At 38.8% G+C, this 17012-nt stretch overlaps 1 protein-coding gene across 1 annotated transcript in view; it reads right to left on the bottom strand.

Moving 5' to 3' along the window:
• Xpr1 (xenotropic and polytropic retrovirus receptor 1) overlaps positions 1-17012 on the bottom strand; it is a 157294-nt gene that overhangs the window by 108999 nt on the left and 31283 nt on the right. The gene's annotated exons all lie outside the window — the stretch shown is intronic.

A 17012-nucleotide genomic window follows, 5' to 3' on the forward strand; every position in this document is an offset into this window, starting at 1 on the left:
CTATCATGAATTATAAGACACCTGTTATATTAATAATTACCTTATTTATCTTGGGCTAGGCAGATATTTCACTTACACTGTCTCAGTATTCTCAGCCTCCATCTCCCAGCCCCCATCCAATGCCATCCACCTTAATCCTTTCTATTTGGACCACCTTCCATCCATAATCCCATGGTACTTGCTTTTACTCTTTCTCTGGGCCTTTCCATGCCATTATTAAAGTCTTTTCTCCTCACCCATGTGGTTTCTTCTCCACTTTAGCCCATCGTGGTGTTCTCCTTCCTCCTCTCTTCCCTTTTGGCTGTCTCCCATGATCCTCTCTGTCCACTCCAAGCCCAGAACCTTAGCCATACCTACCCCACTCTGCCCTGCCCAGGTATAGGCTGTTTAATTAGCCAATCAGGTAGGTTTACATAACAAGGATGGATGTGCCCAGATCTTGAGGGCTAGGAACATGCATCAGACCAGTCTCCAAAAATTTTGTTTTTGAAAAATGCTTTTATGTGACTGTATACATTTGTTCCTCCCCCTATTCCCCACAAGAACCTGAAATTCTTTCATTCCTTCATTTAAAGAAAACTTGAATCAGTGAAAGAAGGCATTTAATAACTGCTAGCCGAATATAGTAACTTTTAAACAAATAAGCAAGTTTACTGAATAGTGTGGAAGAAGCATCACTGCTAGCCAGTGTAGTTGTCTCCTGCCCAAGCACACAAATGCACAAGTGAATTACACTTGTTAAAATTATTTATTATTTTGTGTATCTATATGATGTGTGTGTTGGCGAAGCAGGTAAAGTTCCTTGCTTATTCTACATTTTGAATGAATCTTATAGTCACCTATAATTTTATAATATATCATATTTGCCAGTGGAAAATATTTATTTACCAAATTATGTAATTCTTCCAAAAGTTGACATGTTTCACCATAAACGTATTTCCTGCCAGGGCTGAAAATGTGCCCGGGGACTTGTGCATGCTTGAAAAGTGCTCTACCACTTAGCTGCATTCCTAAAAAAAAAAAAGATGTATTTTTCTTTTATGTGTATAAGTGTTTTTCCTGCATGTATACATGAGCTCCACAAGCATGCCTGGCTCCCTCAGTTCCTCTGGGACTGGAGTTAAAGATGGTTGCTATGTGGGTTCTGGGCACTGAACCCAGGTCCTCTGCAAAAGTACTAAGTGTTCTTATCTACTAAGTCACCTCTCCAGCCTCCACCCAGCGTTTACACTGTAGTCTGAGGCACTATCTGGTTAATTGGCCTGGGTTGGTCCTGAACTTGCTACCTAGCCTAGACAAATCCTGAATTTGCAATCCTCCTACCAAAATCTACTGAGTGCTTGGGTTGTAGGCATGCACCATCACACCAGCTTCTGTAATATTTTTAAATGACAGAATATCGTGTTCCCTTCAAGATTCATTACGTTGCAATCGTAACACCCATTATGACAGTATTAGGATCTGAGGCCTCTGGGAATGGTCAGTCATACAGATAAGACCCTAACAATTAAAATAACAAACCAAAGGCTAGAGTTAAGAGGAGTAAGAGTTCAAGCTTATAAGATACATATCCAATTTGAGGTTAGTCGGAGATATGCAAGATTCTGTCTCAAAAACAAGAAAAAGAAACAAGCAAACAAAAAACATTGCATATTACCACATTTCACAAAAAAAAAAAAATAACTGCTTCGTAGAAGACTCTCATGGGAGACAACAGAAAGTGCTCTCTTCCTCTCTATGCTATGTGAAAATAGAGGCTGTCACTTGTGCCCTCACGACCCCACCCAAGCTGTATGCTCCACACTCAAACTACATGCTTTGGAACCACTGCAGACCATGGCACTGGGTAGCAGAACTACTGATCTCGAGGAAAGTATGAGAATGCTACCAAACTCACAGTGGAAGATAAAAATATCCTAAAACTAAAAATTTCACTTAAAACTTCAAAGTTTATTATTGGCAGCAATACTATAGGGTTTTCTTGAAGTGAGAGACTTACTTTACTCCTCTTTCGAGAAAATGTCTGCCAAATATCCAAATGTGGACAATATAGTCTGTCTGTCATCTGTTCTTATGATTGAAAAATAAACACAACTGTGAGGATGAGGACACTCAGCAATTGAGACTAACCAATCAGAGTGTGGGAATGCACTACAATGCAGGGTTTCTCTAGCACCATTCCTAAACTCCCAAGAGCTCCATTCCTAAACTCCAAGAGAGGTGACTTTTCAGAAACCTGAGTTTAACTGAAGGGTCTCCTTGGCAGACACTTGGTCTGCTATCTTCTCCTCCGTGGCCTGAGCAAGCAATCACAGAAAAACACTACTAGACCCAAGGAAAAGAAAACAAAAACCGGCCACTGTGGGAGGTCCTCAGCACTCAGAAATGGGAGTTCTGGGAGGACATGAGTATCAGTGATGAAGCATTAATGGTCCACATCCCCTTCTGCTCAGCAAACAAATAAATCTGTAGATCAAGTCTCCCTAGAAAGTACAGAGAACAGCAATGGTTTCACAGGAAGAAAACTGACAGCTCACCTTTCTTCACTAGCACATATCCACAGGGATGGAACTCCTCTGCTTTCAACCACCATAGAATTCCCATCAACTAACAGTACCCAAACGTTAGAGCTAAATTCAAACAGGTCCCAGGCACAGCCAATAACAAACAGAATAATCAGAATATGTAATGATGAGAACACTGAGTGAGATAAAGTGCTAAGAGAGGGCAAACTGAGTAACATAATTAGACAACTTGAAGAAATGTTTTCAATTTCTAAATATTATTATTTCCTTTATTTAGGATAAAGCAGATATTTACATTCAAATCCAAACTCTACCTGCAAAAAAAAAAGATGCAATAGGCACAGGGCAGAAAACAATATAGAAAGACAACAGATGCAGTGAACAGGTTTAGGAGATCGACATGTAAATGGCAGGTGGCTAAAAGGAGACCCAGCCTTAAACACATTATATAAATACCTAAATTTACAGAGTAACAGGACTCATTTTAAACAAGAGGGAAATTCCATATTTAAACAAATTCTGATAAAATTCCTATCTCTAAATGTTATACAGTCTGAATACTTTTACTCCTTTTCCCAGTTCATAGGCCAAATGCTAATTCCCAAGATGATAACCCTGACACAGAGGCTTTAGAGAGAATTTAGGTGACGGCTCACAAAATGGGACTTGTTTCCTTTATAAGGGAGCTTACCTGGACCTTCTACCATGTGAGAACACAGCTAAAAGTCACCATCAATGAGCTGCAAAATGAGCCCTTATCAGACTCAAAGTATGTTGCTACCTCAGTCTCCACAACTATAGACAACAATGTATATTGTTCATAAGTTACTCAGACTAAATCATTCTGTTAGGATAGCCCAAACAGACTAAGATACCATATCCAGAATTAAAAGACCAAAAGATAAACAAGAAAAAGACGAACGTAAAAGAAGAAAATAAGTAACAAGAGTTCAACAAAGATTCATTTATCTTTACATAATCATGAACAACTTTCATGTGTACATAGAACGCCCTCAAATCCATATCCTATGAATCAGCCCAATTAAATTAGAAGCCAATAATAAAAAATAATTTTAGAAACTACAACTACTTATAAAATAAGTGCTAAAACTCTCAGGTAACCCTTGGATACAAGAAAATATCAAAAGAAAACATGAAGGGGTAGAGAATGTGATGAAGCAATATCTGAAGAGGTAATACCAAAGAAAATTGAGAGGCAGGGAAAGATTTGTTGAGTAAATTTCATTATGAGTAAAAAAGTAACACATACTTCTAATAGTAAAACTGCTAGAAATTGAACAATAACAACAAAAAAATCCACAGGGAAAAAAGGTGCATCATCTTCAAGGCAGCAATGTAAGACTGGGGGATGCCTGACCACCAGAAAGCAGTGGGACAGCATCTGTGGAATGCCCACAAACCAGGTGGCAGCTTGTCCTATATTCATGGTGAAAGAAGTCTTAAAAAGTGATGGGGAGTCAGGTGGTGGTGGCGCATGCCTTTAATCCCTCACACCTTTAGTCCCAGCACCTGGAAGGCAGAGGCAGGCCAATCTCTGAGTTCAAGGCCAGCCTGGTCTACAGAGTGAGTTTCAAGACAGTCAGGGCTACACAGAAAAACCCTGTCTCAGAAAAAAAAAAAAAAAGATGGTGAAATAAAGGGTGTTTTATTGTTTTGCTTTCTTTTAATAGAAAACCTGAAAGAACTTGTTGTCATAAAACGTTCAGTGAAAGAGTGGCAAAGAGCAGTTCTTTAAGAAAAAAAATATCGCAAGTTGAAAACCAGAAATTCAGAAAAGGAGAAAGGATACCAGAAAGTGTAAATGAATATTAAGTATAAAGCCCATAATGTTCTCAAGAATTTAATATATGTAGAACTAAAACCTGTGCCTGATAAAGGTAAAGGTTTTGAATTTGTATAGGAAAGTAATTTTTAAAGTAGTAATTCATATCAAAACTGACAATAATTCAAGAACGCAGTGTGCACTGGTACAAGTCTGTTACAGGGGTAGCCAACTATGTCTACCTTTACATGAGTTCTGGGAATCCAAACTCATACTGCATAGTAACCATTTTACCATTACACCCATTCTAAAACTATGACCCAGCCCATGGACATAGTTTTATTCAGCAATGTTTCCTAATTTTTTGTGGTAACGCTAAGCTCAAAGAAATGCCTATTTCTGCTTACTTAACCAGAATAGTTTTGCTAACAACTTAATAGTTATATCCCATCCGCTATATTCTGCATAACTTCTCAAACGTTGAAATCACTGGATACCACCAGCCACTTATCCTGATGATTTTTACACAGTACCTATATTTTATGCCCAACAATCTCCCCAATTCCATCTTTCAAATACATGACAGCAACAAAAGGAATACAGTAAAATCTAATGCTGATCACACAATGATCAGCATTAGCACATCACACAATGTAAACATTCCATTAATAATCCTTTGCCATCCCAAGGCAAGCCTCAGTTTGGGCACTTGAAGTACTTTTCAGTAATGCCTCTAAGAAAAAACACGTAAAAGGTGTGTGACAGGCAACACAGGCATCAGTAAGAGAAAGAAAAAGAATAGAAAAAAAGGAAAGCAAACAAGGGTGCTGCAGTATGCATGAGTCGAAGGAGATCTTAGAGCAGAACACAGAAGAGAAAATAATAAAGAAAAAAACCCACAAAGACAGAGACAGGTGGCTGAGGAGAAACTGAAAGACAAACAAGGAAAGTGAAAAATACAGAGACAATGGGCAGACTGGGAGAGAGATAAAAAAACCAAAAGATAAGGACAGACAGGAAGAGACTGAACAATAATCAAGGAGGCAGAAACATAGATTTAAAAAAATGAAAACTGTTTAAAATTGAGGAAACAAAGGAGAGGATCAAACAAAAGAGACACAGAAGGAGAAAAGCAAAAAGAGAAAAGGGGAAGAGAAAAACAAACAAGTCAATGGAGACATCAAAACAGAGCAGGAGTAGCTGAAGTAGTCAGGAGACACACCCTGAGAGGGGAAGAAGAAAAAACTCAGGTTGGATAAGGCTACATATACCACAGTGCCAATTTCATTTGATTCTGGAAGACCCGCAGGGTCAGGCTGGTCAGTACTTGAATAGAAGCAAAGAACTCAGAGAACAGGGGCTTCTGCATCCACCCCCTCCACCCTGGGGAACAAGGATTGCACCCATTAATTCATTACTTAAAGGCATGATCCCTATAGTCCACTAGTGCATGAAAAAGAACTATGAATTATCAAAACCATTATCAATGGCACCAATCTCTGTACACTCAAGCTTTCTTCTGGCCGGAGGGTCTCTTTGTGCATATTACTAGCAATTATAATCCAGTTTCTTATTTCACATATTAATACTCTCAGGGAGAAGCTATGTGTGCTTCCAAGGGGTTCTGCTCCAAGCACTCAATATAGTATGCCAATAATTCATTTTTTTCTAGAGAGATTATAACTGCATAAAATTTTATAGGAACCACTTTTAAAAAGAGGACACTACAAACAATAAGACAGTTTATGTCCCAGATACATCAGCCTCTCATCCCTTTGCACTGTGTAACAAGACAGGCACTAGAGCGTCATTTTATTGGTGTGTGTGCATGCGCATGTATGTGCATGCGTGAGTGTGTGCATGTGTGTGTTGTTATTGTTGTCTTTATTTTTCTATCAAAATTTGAAACCAATAAAGAAGAAAGCTGAAGAGAATAAAAGCCCAATTATGACCAATACTGAGGTTAATCAACATTTTGCAAATGTCATTTCATCAAGGTTTATACACAGAAAATAAAACTCTAAAACTAAAGCCTTTTTTTATTGTTTCATAGATTTTAAATGCATTTTTATTTAAACAGGATCCTTAAAATCAATTTTTTGCTATATATTATGAAACCATCATAAAAATACCTATGTAGTTTTTAGACTGAGATTTTTTTATTAGATTTAATAAATCTACATCTAAGCATTTCCTGGGTACTTCTAAATTTCAGGTTTTTGTGTATTTACAAAACACATTATTCAAAGTCCTTTCCTGTTAAACAAAGTAGAGCCACTGTATAGAAAGAATTACATTATGACCTATCTATTCTGACGATTCCCAAGCTTTGCTGCACATTACTAAGACCTGAAAAGCTATATGAAAAGATAGAGATGCCAAGTCCGTAGATTCTGATTTAGTCAGCTTTATAGGGTACATCAAGCTTCTTTTTGGTTGTTTGTTTGGTTCGGTTCGGTTTGGTTTGGTTTTGATTTTAGTTTTTTTGAGACAGGGTCTAACTGTGTACCTCTGATTGACTTGGAACTCATTATGTACACCAGGCTGGCCTTGAACTCAGCAATCTGCCTTGCCTCTGCCTCCCATCTCACCTGCCCCAGGAACACTGAGGTTAAAGGAATGTGCCACCACATTAGACTATATAAAGCTTCTTTGGACATTCTCTGGTAATTTTGATGTACATCTACAGTTAGGAGTCACCCATTTTACCAATCTTCCTACCTAAAGCAAAAATTTTCTCTAAGATCCATTTGTAGCCACTACCCACTATGCAATCTCTAAACTTATTATATATCCATCAATTGAATTTTGGAGCAATCTTAACTTTCTGGAAGTTCTAAAAAGCAAAAAAAAAAAAAAAAAATTGCCACTCCACACTGCTTCAAAATTTCCATTTTATGTGGCCATACAGATAAGACTTCCTGTTCATCCTGAAGGCTCATTACTCATGTATCCACCAAGTACCCTGTGCTAAACTTTTGTTCAACCACTGCTACTCCATGTCTATTCCCATATGCTGACAGATCATTTCTACAAAAGTTCAGTAGCCTTTTGGGCCATGGTGCCCATTATCACACCGAATATTCCAGACACGGGTAGAGAGCACTCTGTACTTTCTGTTATTGTTGTTCTGTAAAACTTAACTATATTCCAACAACTAGAACTCTACCCTTGGCTCACACCAAGGTTATAGCTAAATCCCTAGATATCTTTAAATTATATGCAACCATGCTATCATTCTTCATTCCTACAGGCTTCTATAACTTCACGTCTATTTGGTTTTATTCAATCTAACTAATACTGTGCTAGTAACTGTTCTCCAGAGTGACAGAACTAGTCTATAAACTTTACCAATTTCCATGATAGAAATTTTCCCATCATATCTAATTTCAAGCCTCCAACACTAAATACAAGGTTGAAAAGCGATGCAGACAATGATCACAAGCTTGTATTAGAAGTCTCAGGGACCACTCATAATGAAGCTCAATTCATTATTTTAGCTAGAACTTCCCATCACACTTTTGAAAGTGGCAAAGGAAGGAGGACCTTCCCATCAGTGGACTAAGGGAAGGGCATAAGGGGAGAAGAGGGAGAGCAGGAAGGACTGGGACAAGAGGAAGGAAGGGGCTACAGCCAGGAAACAAAGTGAATAAATTGTAATAAATAATAAATAAAATTTTAAACAGAGAAAGTAAGAGTCTCTAAGAGTCTGTTATAGTAGGAATGGCACAGGGCTTGAGGATTTTAACACTCCTCAGGTATCTCTAAGGCATACATCAGAGAAAAACACTTTTTGCTGCCATGAATCTGCCAATACTCTTTGAACAGAATTTGTTCAGCTAGGTAGGAGTACCTCTAATTATATTTTCACTCGTCTCACATTTTATCCTCCCTCAGCAGACCCTGACAGGCTTGATGGATCTGACCTGAATTGACATGCCTTTAGCATTCGCCCAGTCAATTAGGAAAACCAACTTCAAAAGAAAATTAGGTCAACAGTCACATGATTTGCTTCTGTGAGCCAGTATGAACTGCTAGAAGTTGAGCAAATTGCTGAAAGCCCAAAGTTCATCTGTTTTAGAAGGGTTACTTACAGGTAAGAAGCAGACAGAGGACCAGCCAGCACTCACACAGTTCCAACTAAGGAGTGGAATTTCCTGTAGGCATCCACCTCAAAGTAGCAAGTAACTAAAGAGCAAAACTAGAGGTGAAGAACCTAATTCTAGGGAGGGAAGAATCAAAGAGATGCAAGTTGACCTTCTGCCCACTCGGCCTTGCAACCTTACCAACTTAGCTATCAAGCATGCAGCCTGGACTTTGCACATGCAGAGAGAGCCACATAAGAGCAAGAATTTTTAGCAGATGAAAGCTTGCACTTTAAAAAAAAGAGGAAAAGAAGTGTAAATTAAATCCAAGGAAAGGAAGGAAGGAAGGAAGGAAGGAAGAAGGAAGGAAGGAAGGAAGGAAGGAAGGAAGGAAGGAAGGAAGGAGAAAGAAGGAAAGAGGAAGAAGGAAAGAAGGGAAGAAGGGAAGAAGGGAGGGAGGAAGAAAGAGAGGGAAAGAAGGAAGGAAAGAAAGAAAGAAAGGAAAGAGAAAGAAGGAAGGAAGGAAGGGAAGAAGGGAGGGAAGAAGGAAGGGAGGGAAAGAAAAGAAAGCAAATAATAAAAAGCAAAACTCAAAAAACACCTGATGATATAAAAATGTGATACTATGGCAAGATCCATAAAACTGATAACCTTTTCTTCATACTTACTGGAAAAAAAAAAGGATAATGAACAAATCTGCAATATCAAAAGGAAGCAAAATCTATAACTACACATCTTAGAGGCAAAACCAAAACAAAACAAAAAAAAGCCAGCTGTGACAGCACATGCCTATAAAAGCAGCACTTAGAAAGGAGGATTTAGCTTAGGGTTATTGAATACCTGGAGGGGCACTTAGTGAAAAGAAAATTACAAGGCCAGAAAAGATTCCATTAGGAATTTAACATTTAATGAAAATACTGCTCTGTACAAAGAATTCCACAACACAAAATGGAGAGAAAAATCCCAACTCATTATATGCATCCAACATTTACCCAATTCAAAAATGAGGAATTAAAAGCAGAACATAAAACGATAGACCAATATGTCTTACACACACACACACACACACACACTCATGCAAAAATGTCAGATTCATGTCATTGGCTGACTCCTATGGTCCAACAACCATGGTCTCTGAGATGCACTGGAATTATTCTACCATGTGGGGAGCCAAAGCACAGATACCAAGCATCTCTTCAGTATACAAAACCAGCTGTGCCCTTTCTAGGATGCTCAGGTACTTTCTTAAGATGAGTCAAACCCTTCAGTACCACAGAAGCCAATGCAGGAAGAAGAACCTGAACCTTCTCAATCTGCATACCCTTGGTTCTGGGTTTTGCTGATTAACAAAATTAATTAGTTGACAGTTATTATGGCCTCGACACAAACCAAAGAAGGCATAATGAAGTTTAAATGACATTGCTGCCACACCCAATAAGTTGACTCTGTGACTTCCTAGGGATCCAATTTCCTAGAACAACAAAAAAAGATAGATGACCATCTAATGCACTCCACACACTGACAGCCCCAGACCTGTTAAAAATGCTTGCCCTCAGGCAGACTAAGCCACTACAGCCCAGTGACCAGAAAGTGCTCTGCACCTCCAGGTGTCAGGGCTTCTTCCTGATCTCCTCCATCCCCTATTTCCCCAGAAAGCAGTATTTGTACTACTGCCTCTTTTCTTCTTCTTCTTCTTCTTCTTCTTCTTCTTCTTCTTCTTCTTCTTCTTCTTCTTCTTCTTTTTCTTCTTTCTTTTTCTTCTTCTTCGACTGGGTCTTACTATATCATACAGTCTATCACAAGCACACTTTTTGTTTTGTTCTGTTTGTTTTTTGAGACAGCGTTTCTCTGTATAGCCTTGGCTGTCCTAGAACTCATTCTATAGACCAGGCTGGCCTAGAACTCACAGACAGAGATCCTCCTGCCTCTGCCTCCTGAGTGCTGGGATTAAAGCCATGTGCAACCACCCTGCTCCCAGACAGCCTTTTAATTACTCTGGAGTCCTATCCAAAACCTAAACTGAATGAAAAGAAAGCATTTTGCAGAAAAATAAAGATACATCAATAAATTTAATTAAAATTTTGAAAAGGAAAAAACCTTAAGACTGTCCCACTTAAGTACAAGAAAAATATCTGAGCATGTCCAACATATGGTACTGACGAACTTCCGACAAAGCAGGAACAGAACCTTCTTAACGGGACACAATAAAACTTGTCAATGAACCAGCATCACCCATCCATCATGTGTCCATATTCATTTATAGGAGCTTATGTCACACAAGTGTTACTTTTTCCAAGTGATATTCAGGGGATACAAAACAGATTTGAAAACCAGAGTAATAATAGTAATACCCGTAGCAATAAGTTAAAAGCCCACAATGAAAGCTGAATCATATTCTCGTGAGGCAAGAGCACTATAAGAATTTGATAATAGCAAACCCACTTCCTTAGTTTTGCTCCCTATTGTCTCATATTTCTTACAAAAAAAAAAAAAAAAAAAAGTTGTGATCCTCTAGGACTCAAACTTAGTTTGACTCCCAGAACAAAAGGTTTCAGAGGCCAGGGTAATTATTAGTCTTGGAGCAAAAGATCTTCTAAATTCCACCAGGGATTTTGTTGATTGCTGATTAACAAAATTAATTAGTTGACAGTTACTATGGCCTTGACATAAACCAAAGGAGGCATAATGAAGTTTAAATGACACTGCTGCCACACCCAATAAGTTGACAATCTTTTGGGGGAGACAGTCAAACAACATCCAAGCAAACATGAGCAATGGGTGCCAAAACCACAAGCCAGCCCATTAGGCAGCCCCTGAAAAAAACAAACATTACTTGATATTGCTCAAAGCTGGGTCTCCAGGAGAGCACTGTATATGTGGAATAGATCTCTGAGTGCTTCCTACCACTCGCTCGCTCATCTACCGACTAGTGATGTTTCACCATGTAACAGTATAAATAAAGATTATTTTACTACCTTTCATTATTTTGACTATCTATTTGTATTCCCAAATCTCTATTTTCCTCCCATTATGTTTGCTTTCTCATAACTGGCCACTCACATTTTCCCTTATATATTTAAAGATATACAAGCAATACCAGGTGGTAGTGGCACACGCCTTTGATCCCAAGTACTTGGGAGACAGAGGCAGGCAGATTTCTGAATTCGAGGCCTGGTCTACAGATCAAGTTCTAGGACAGCAAATGCTATACAAAGAAACCCTGCTTGAAAAACAACACACACACACACACACACACACACACACACACACACACACACGGGGAGAGAGAGAGAGAGAGAGAAATATCTTTAAAAACTTTTCTCTGAGGTAGCCTACTCTAAAGGTCTGCAGTTCTCCAGGTTTTGTGTAAGGATCAGGGTGACGTGAATGATATGAGAATGTGTCATCTGTCATAGTGCCCTGTACATTTCGGAGGAAGAAGCTAGGTTAGACAGAGTCTTGGATGTAGCCCCAGGCTAACTTTCTATGTACCGCAGCCCAGGTTGGCTTAAATAATGGCGCTGAGATTACAGGCCTGGACCACTACATGTAACTGTACACTGTAATTTCATTCATTTTCCTAGTCTACCTACATATTACATAACAGAGGCTGCATTAAAAAATATATGGTGATACAGTTCACCATCAACTCCTTAAAGATCTGAAAGGACATGACTTTCAGCTGGAGTAGGAGTTTAAATGAGTAGGAGTTGCTAGTAGCATTTCCAGAGAAAGTGCATTCTACAAAACACAACTAAGCATGCTTGAATGCTAAAAACACAAAAGTAAGGGCTGGAGAGATGGCTCAGAGGTTAAGAGTGCTCCCTTTTCTACCAAACATCCTGAGTTCAATTTCCAACAACCAAATGGTGGCCCACAACTATCTATACTGAGATCTAGTGCCCTCTTCTGGTACACAGAATACTGTATAAACAATAAATAAATAAATTTTAAACACACACACACACACACACACACACACACACACAAGTAATCCATTTGTCCAACAGTCAGAACTGTGGTGTTGACTACATTCACAGTAAATATGAAAGCAGTACAGAAGCAACGATTATGCTAATTATTCCAAAAGTACAATGATTTCTACATAAATACAAATCTGTTTAACATGATACAACAGCATAAAGACAAAGTTAATGTCACACAACAAAATGATCTGACAAGTTCCAAAGTTACTAATTTGTTTAACTACAATAGTTTGCTGTTTTGTTGGTTTTTTTGTAACCTGCCTCTTAATTACAATTGTTTTTGAGATATAGTGCAGCTGACGTTTGACCTTGATCTCACACTCTTACTATCTCAGCCTCCCAAAGTGTGGAAATGGTTTTTGTATAGTTTCTCCGTGCCTACGTGTTTTTACACCTGTTTTATAGCTATGTAAAAACATTACCTAGGCTTCAATATTCACTTAAATTCCCATCTCCTCTACTAAGCATTCTGTTACTACTTCACTTACAAAGAGGAGCTGATTTTGTGGTCATTGGATACAATTTCCATCAAGATTCCTTTCTAATTTATAATATTATTTTGTACTCTTAATTTTTTCTATCATAATGTTATTGACTCATTTTTACCATGTCATAAGTCAAGCATAACATTTTTAAAGTAAAAAGTAACTAGTCTTAAATAATGATAACAAATTTCACTAACACAAAAGAGATCTATATTTTTTATTTCTTATAGAAACACTAAAATATAAAATAATACATTTTACTATATGAATTATCTTTTTCTGAAAAGAAATGCACACAACCAATTATATTTTCTTATTGTAATGACAAACACATTCCTCTCTAAAAAAACCTAAAGTTCCACAATGGTTGTAGAAAAACAGAACTCTAAAATATATCTATCACCTGATGTCACAGCATAGATATTTCAACCTGGAGAGTCATGTGCCTCTCATGTGTATGTAAAATTAATTACATGTGATAACACAGCAATATAAATTCAATTTCCTTTCCAATCCCACTGACTACACCTTTTGTAACAAGCAGGCCACTTTCTCATTCGGAGCCACAATCTGCCACTCAATCTGCTAGGTGACAATGTCTCACCTCTCACCCTATGACTAAGAAAATGAAATCTTAATCAATACAGATTCCCTATCCTCAATACTCCAGTCCTAAAGATCTGTGCTGTGGCTGCTACGCTCGAAATAGTATACAATCTTTTTTAAAAAAAATTCACATTTAATTTAAATCACACTTTTTCAATTCCAAAGTGGACAGACGTACTAAGAATCTAACATTTAACAAATGAAGTATTTTGTTTGTTAATGAGATGTACATGTATTTCTCTTTGCATGTTTTCAGGTATAGATGCCAGTACTTCATTCTAATGAAGAGCTCAGCAGCAGTGGTACATTCAAAAAGATGTCCAGCACACAGTTTCTAAAGGAAGAAAACCTTCCCGGGAGCCACTAAACAAGCCAAGACTACATGATAAAATGGCAAGATCTATCTGTGTCCCAGACTAGAATTAAGTGTGATCAGTTTACCGTATCATACAGAAAGGCTATCAAAGACTACAGGATTCTATCAAAGGACCTTTGGAAATGACATAAAAGAGACTCCCACTGGCAAAGGTTGAGAATCTGATAATTAACAGATTGGTAAAACCACACTGCATCAAAACATACTAAATACGTATACTAAATATGGACCTGTTAAAATACCTTAAAAATGCCAAGTGGTTTAAAAAAAAAAAATGCCAGGTGGTGATGGCGCACACCTTTAGTCCCAGCACTTGGGAGGCAGAGGCCGGCGGATCTGTGAGTTCAAGGCCAGCCTGGTAAACAGAGTGAGTTTCAGGAAGCCAGGGTACACAGAAAAAAACTGTCTCAAAAAACTGAAAAACAAACAATAAATAAAAAAAAACTTTAAAAATAAAACATTTCACTGTTAAGTTGGGGAAATGTTAGATAACTAAAATTACTTCTAAAACTGTAAACACAGACAAAGATACATTTATGCTACATCTCTTAGACAACCTGTATCTACGAGTAATCCACTGACAAAAGTAGGTTTCTCTTTATAATTCTTGCTAGTGAATACAGACAGGATCGTTAGAATAGAATCACTCTGTGATTCTTCATTAATAGACCTAGTGCTAGGCAATCATCATGAATACGTAGTAACATTAATACAAAACCAGGGAAGAGAAGCTTTGATTATCATGTGTGTGTGGCTTCCAGAATTGTTAGGGGATAAAATTCTGTTGTTTTATTTTTTTTTTTTTTCAATGCAGTTTATTCAGGAACCTTGAACAATCCTCGGACCCTGGGGAAAGCCAGCCCACAGCTTAAATAGCCTCTGGGTAGCCAACCCAGGCGTGCCACGTGGGCAATGCAGATAGGTCCACATACATGGAAGCAAGCCAGATCCTCAGCCTTAGCCAAATGTGGAGTTGTTCGTGACAGAGAGCACTCACCATCGGGAAGGTAGAAGGCGGAAACCAGCTCCATCTTTAAGGCATAGCATTCCGCAGCTCTCTACAATTCCCCCTTTTTTAGACGCATCAGGCAAGAGTAGAGGTCTGATCTCTGATATTAGAAATAAATTGGGACTTTGTACCGATGTTCATTTAGGTGTCATCCACCCAAAGAGCATCAGACCCATCTGATACCTTTTTCTCAGAGGCGGGACCTGGGGCATCAACCCGCATGCAATCAGACATGCTCTTCTCTGGGTCGAAAGCGGCTGACCCTGAGTGCAGTGCTTAGCCTCGCATCCTGAGCGCATCATTTTAGCTTTTTATGGTATCCAGCCATGCTTGGGGAGAATGTCCTGCTTCAATGGCTGTAAAGGCCTGAATGATCATGGCTGCATCACACTGTTGTGAGACTCTAATCTTGCATATATACCACAGGCAAACCAAGGAGACCAACACCAGAAGGCCTGCTAACGTTCCCATGCCCGCCCATTCCTTCAAACCATGCAGCTTGTGGTAAATTGTACAGCAGTCACAAGAACTTATTTTTGAAGAATCTAATTTTTAATTTACCTTTTAAAACTAAGTTCTACTAAATGGGTTTTAAAATATGATAACCAACTATTTCGAAGGAATGCCCTGTATTAGCCACTAAAAAAACTACAATTGTAAGAGCTTAGAGTTGCCAGGGCTTAAGGGGAAGGTCTTTGGATGTCTTTGTTTCCTGCAAGTAGTTACCATGCCGAGTTAATGAAGAAGAAACATCAAGAAAGGTAGAACAATCAATAAACGTGATCTTATGAAAAGCTTCTGTAAAGCAAAAGACACTGTCATCAGAACAAAATGACAGCCTACAGACTGAGAAAGGATCTTCACCAACCCTATACCTAACAGAGGGCTAATATCTAGAATATATAAAGAACTGAAGAAGTTAAAAAGCAACAAATCAAGCAATCCAATTAAAAAATGGGGTATGGAGCTAAATAGAGATTTCTCTGTAAAAGAATATAGAATGGCAGAGAAACACTTAAAGAGATGCTCAATGTCCTTAGCCATCAGGGAGATGCAAATCAAAACGACCCTGAGACTTCACCTGACACCATCAGAATGGCTAAGATCAAAAAGTGACTACCCATGCTGGAGAGGTTATGAAAAAAGGGGAACCCCCCTCCATTGCTGGTGAGAATGTAAACTTGCACAACCACTTTGGAAATCAATCTGGTGCTTTCTCAGACAATTAGGAATAGAGCTAGCTCAAGATCCAACTATAGCATTCGTAGGTATATATCCAAAATATGCTCAAGTACAACATCTGTTCAACCATGTTCATAGCAGCTTTATTCGTAATAGCCAGAACCTGGAAACAACCCAGATGTCCCTCAGCAAAGGAATGGATACAGAAATTGTGGTACATTTACACAATGGAATACTACTCAGATATTAAAAATAAGGAAATCATGAAATTTGCAGGCAAATGGTAGGATCTAGAAAAGATCATCCTGAGTGAGGTATCCCAGAAGCAGAAAGACACACACAGTATATACTCACTTATAAGTGGATACTAGACCTCTAAGATAGGATAAACATACTAAAATCTGTACACCTAACGAGGATGACCTTGGGTAAGCTGATCAATCCTCACTCAGAAAGGCAAACAGGATGAACATCAGAAGTGGGAGAAAACAGGAAACAGGACAGGAGCCTACCACAGAGAGCCTGTGAAAGACTCTACCTAGCAGTGTATCAAAGCAGAAGCGGAGACTCATAACCAAACCTTGGGCAGAGTGCAGGAAATCATATGAAAGAAGGGGAGTTAGTAAGACCTGGAGAAGACAGGTGCTCCACAAGGACCAAATATATATGGGCACAGGGGTCTTTTCTGAGACTGACTCTACAACCAGGGTCCATGCATGGATATAACCTAGAACCCCTGATCAGATGTAGCCATGGCAGCTCAGTATCCAAGTGGGTACCCTAGTAAGGGGAACAGGGACTGTCTCTGACATGAACTCAGTGGCCGGCTCTTTGACCTCCCCAACACCCGTGGGAGGAGCAGCCTTGCTAGTCCACAGAGGACACTGCAGCTAGTCCTGATGAGACCTGATATGCTAAGGTCAGATGGAAGGGGAGGAGTACCTCCCCCATCAGTGGACTTAGAGAGGGGCAGGG

The sequence above is a fragment of the Meriones unguiculatus genome, chromosome 11, assembly GCF_030254825.1.
Source record: "Meriones unguiculatus strain TT.TT164.6M chromosome 11, Bangor_MerUng_6.1, whole genome shotgun sequence".
Taxonomy (NCBI): Eukaryota; Metazoa; Chordata; class Mammalia; order Rodentia; family Muridae; genus Meriones; species Meriones unguiculatus.